The sequence below is a fragment of the Nicotiana attenuata genome, unplaced genomic scaffold, assembly GCF_001879085.1.
Source record: "Nicotiana attenuata strain UT unplaced genomic scaffold, NIATTr2, whole genome shotgun sequence".
NCBI classification, from domain to species: domain Eukaryota; kingdom Viridiplantae; phylum Streptophyta; class Magnoliopsida; order Solanales; family Solanaceae; genus Nicotiana; species Nicotiana attenuata.
The window spans coordinates 9,102-13,634 of record NW_017672117.1 but is presented as its reverse complement, the minus strand read 5'-3'; the positions used below and the strand labels follow the sequence as shown (position 1 = coordinate 13,634).

At 39.7% G+C, this 4,533-nt stretch overlaps 1 long non-coding RNA gene across 1 annotated transcript in view; it reads left to right on the top strand.

Moving 5' to 3' along the window:
* LOC109211928 overlaps positions 1-4,421 on the top strand; it is a 12,596-nt gene extending 8,175 nt beyond the window's left edge. The window contains exon 2 of the long non-coding RNA XR_002065790.1: positions 4,162-4,421. This is a non-coding gene — a long non-coding RNA (uncharacterized LOC109211928). The remainder of the gene's footprint in view (positions 1-4,161) is intronic.
* Positions 4,422-4,533: the final 112 nt, after the last annotated feature.

Sequence of the window (4,533 nt, the reverse complement as noted above, 5' to 3'; positions counted from 1 at the left end):
TTTTTCCCTTTAGCCAACATTAGGGCTCCAACCTCTGAATTGTGCGTTTTTCCCTTTAGCCAACATTAGGGCTCCAACCCCTGAGTTGAGCATTTTTCCTTTAGCCAACATTAGAGGTCCAACCCCTGAGTTGAGCGTTTTTCCTTTTAGCCAACATTAGGGCTCCAACCCCTGAGTTGAGCGTTTTCCTTTTAGCCAACATTAGGGCTCCAACCCCTGAGTTGAGCGTTTTTCCTTTTAGCCAACATTAGGGCTCCAACCCCTGAGTTGAGCGTTTTCCTTTTAGCCAACATTAGGGCTCTAACCTCTGAGTTGAGCGTTTTCCTTTTAGCCAACATTAGGGCTCCAACCCCTGAGTTGAGCGTTTTTCCTTTTAGCCAACATTGGGCTCCAACGCCTGAGTTGAACGGTTTTTCCCTTTTAGCCAACATTAGGGCTCCAACCCCTGAGTTGAGCGTTTTTCCTTTTAGCCAACATTAGGGCTCCAACCCCTGAGTTGAGCGTTTTCCCTTTAGCCAACATTAGGGCTCCAACCCCTGAGTTGAGTGTTTTCCCCTTTAGCCAACATTAGGGCTCCAACCCCTGAGTTGAGCGCTTTCCTTTTAGCCAACATTAGGGCTCCAACGCCTGAGTTGAACGGTTTTTCCCTTTAGCCAACATTAGGGCTCGAACCCCTGAGTTGAGCTTTTTCCTTTTAGCCAACATTAGGGCTTCAACCCCTGAGTTGAATTTTTCCCTTTAGCCAACATTAGGGCTCCAATCCCTGAGTTGAGCGTTTTTCCCTTTAGCCAACATTAGGGCTCCAACCCCTGAGTTGAGCGTTTTCCCTTTAGCCAACATTAGGGCTCCAACCCCTGAGTTGAGCGTTTTCCCCTTTAGCCAACATTAGGGCTCCAACCCCTGAGTTGAGCATTTTCCTTTTAGCCAACATTAGGGCTCCAACCCCTGAGTTGAGCATTTTTCCTTTTAGCCAACATTAGGGCTCCAACCCCTGAGTTGAGCATTTTTTCCTTTTAGCCAACCTTAGGGCTCCAACCATTGAGTTGAGCGTTTTCTTTTTGCCAACATTAGGGTCTCAATCTCTGAGTTGCGCCTTTAGAAATAGGGTCATCCCCTAATTTGTTCCATCATAGATAAATACAATTCTTGAAAATGAAAAAAAAGAGAGAGAATGAGTTCTGATTTTGTCACAAATAACTCACGAAATTTTCCTAGTGAAAACTGGGCAGAAAATTTCGTTCTTTTTTTTGTTTTGGTGCCTGAGCAGGTTTGACCTCAGGGCACAAGGATGCGAGACGACCGATGGAATGAGTCTCAATCCAGAATAAAGAAAAGAAGAAAAGAACAAAAAGAAATGAATGTTGAAGCAAACAGGGGTGCGGATTGTTCAAAATTTGATTGAAGTCACAAGCTCCGTCGATCCCGCTTTGACCCACTGCTGAAGAAAGAACTGACACCTACAGCTTGCGAGCATCAAGATTCAGATCGGAGTCCACAGCAAAATCAGCTAAGAGTCAAGATCAAGACTCAAGAGAATTATAGATAGGAATCTTGTAACTCATAGTTGATAGGCATAGCTAGCTTAGCTTTGATTTTCCTTTTTGGTGTAATAAGGAGGTCAGCAAGCAGTAGCAGCAGCAATAGCAGTGAATCACAGCTCCTGGTAGACCCAACTACCAAAACTACCAGAACTACACTGACCTGATTCCTTTATAGCCAAGGATATGTAGGCAACCTTTGAAGCAGGGTTCGGTCAGACGCTTTTCAAAAATGCTTCTCATGGAGTGTTAAGCAGGAAAAAATCTCATAATTGCTCATTTATCTTTGCCCGAAAACCCTTCGTGTTTCGGAGCAAAGAGGGGCAGCCGTAAGCACGTGATTTTTGCCTCGCTTGAAATATTCCTATAGAATTCTTAAAATTAGGAATTTTCTTTTATTATTTGAATTTTAGGAATTAATTGTATGATTTTGTGTTTGTTTGCATTTTTGTGCACTTTTAATTGATATAGTTCATAAAAAAAATATAAAAATAGCATATTTGCATTTAGGATCCAATTTTATATTTTTCTTAGGTTTATTAGTTAATTGACATTGCAAAAATAAGAGAAAATAGCAAAAACAGTTCTTTTGCATTTTTTACTTAGGATTTAGTTAATTTTAAAAAATTAATTAGTTTAATTCTAGAGTTAAATTAGGTCTTTGTTATTTTTAATTTTGCATTTAACGAAATAAAAAAAAATAATAATAAAGTACAAAATAATAATAATAAGAAAAAAGGAAAATGCAAAAATAGAGGTCTTATTAAAGACCCACGTTTTGGGCCAAATGTGATTCAAGCCCAAATCAAAACCCCTTAACCAACCCCAACCCGTCCAGCCCAATCCAACCCAGAACCCGTCTCCCACCCGGCCCAGTCTCCAGTGGAGACGAAACGACCCCGTTTTGGGGTTAAGGCAATTTGGGCCGTCGAGGATCTTTGATCCTACGGCTCAGAACTATGGGTACATTTGATATATATATGTCCAAATCTCACCCCACCCCCCATCCGATCATCTCTCAGAACCCCTAATGCACGCCGACGTAACGCCACCATCCCTCCGCCGTCTGCCGCCGGCCGGAAATCGCCTCCGCCGGCGGCGAATCCCCAATGGCGCCCAAAAATACACCGTAACACCTCCTCATCCTCCTCATCACGAATCTGACCTCCATTTCCTTCAAATCCTCACAAAACCCCTAGAATATTGAAAACCCTAATGCCGCCTCCGCCGCACACGGCGGCGCCGCCACCCAACCGTTCTCAATTTCATACCCTTGAACCCCCGTCTCTCCCTCAGTCCAAATCCCTACTTATCCTCCTTCAAACACCCCTGAAGCTCTTCGAATCTCCAATCGAAATTGGGTCAATGCCGGAATTCGAGTCAAAGTTTTTCCTGGGCCGTTAGTGGGTCAAAACCCATGCTAATCGACTATTCTATGTAAGAATGAGAGATTGGCATGGAGTTTGACTCATTTTGAGATCCATCAGCCTATGCAAGGCATTCCAGGTTCAATCTTAGGTATTTTTTCTTTATTTCTCGTTATTTTTTCTTTTCTATTTCATTATTTTTTCTTTTGTTCATACTCGTCTCAGAATGCTTCTTTTTGGGTCTGTTTTCATTTCATTTTTTCACTTTTGTGTTTGATTTAGGGTTCTAGTTTTTACATTACAGTCATGTAGCTTAATTTTGTTTGTATTTTTTGGCTTGGTTGTTTTGTTTGATTGGGGTCATTGTTTTTGCATGATTCTGCTATCTTTTAATTTTATTTGATTCTTAATTTTTGTTTGATTGATAATAGATATCAGTAGTTTCAATGCTGACTTTTAGTAGTTAATTCAAGATTAAAATAGGATAGTTTAATTTTGTTAATTGAAGAACCGTTTGGTTATAGCTGAATAGGTCAGATTTTTAATTAACCAAGGTTATTTGACCAAGTTAACAGGGCTGGGTCTATGATTAACTAGGTTAGTAATTCAGAGTTTGAATTAAGGGTAGTGTAGGTAATTCAACAAGAAAAGAATCCTGCAAATAACTGAAATTGGAAACCCCTAGAACTTTCTAGATGGGGTTCCAATTATAATTTCAGGGATTTAATGGTCTAACTTGGGCAACAAGCCAATAAATAAGGGACTAACTAGCTAAAATTTGAAATTAAAAGAGGGACCTAGGGTGTAAATGAAAATCTGAAGGCTGCCCTAGGCTTTGCCTATAAAAAGGCATACCCCTTTCCTTGTTGGACAAGTTTTGAAATCTGAAAATTTACACAAATTCTTAGAGGTCCAAAATTTGAAAAATCACTATTCCATTGAGTTTTCTTAGGATAATCCTGAAGAAATTAGATTTCCAGCTCATCTAAGGTTTGAAAATGGCTTGAATTTTCGGGTGTTTCAGTAATTGTGGTTTTTTAGGAAGTTCCTGGGGTCATTTCTGGGTTTATTTGAGTTCATTCGAGCTGGTTTTGGGTGTTCACTGGCGTTATTCATTTGAAATTAACTACTGGTCTGTTGGATATCATTTCTGGGTTAAAATTAGTTCAAAGCTGCTGCTGATTGTTGCTTATTGCTGTTGGTTATTGCGTACTGCTGCTGACCATCCATTTTCTATTTTTCTATTCAAATTCCAGGTACATGCTCTGGATCTTCTCCGATGTAGTTTTTTTTTTCAAAACTGGAAATAAGATGAAGCTGTGCTTGTTTCTATTGTCGATCTGTGCTCATTTAATTCATTGAAGTTCAACTAGCTTTGTTGATTAGCTAAATCCGCACTGTAATTAACTAGGGACTGCTGAACGATATTATGATCCATTTGTTTTATTTTAATTCTGGTAGTATGGATTAGCTTTGTAAGTCACATTAGTTGAAATATAAACTTGAGTTTGAGGCTTATCCAGCTTATCTGATGTCCATTGTGTGTAAAGCTGCTATCATTTCGAAAGTTTGATATCCTGTTGCAGAAACAAAGTGTTAATTTAGTAATTTTACAGGTAACAGGATAA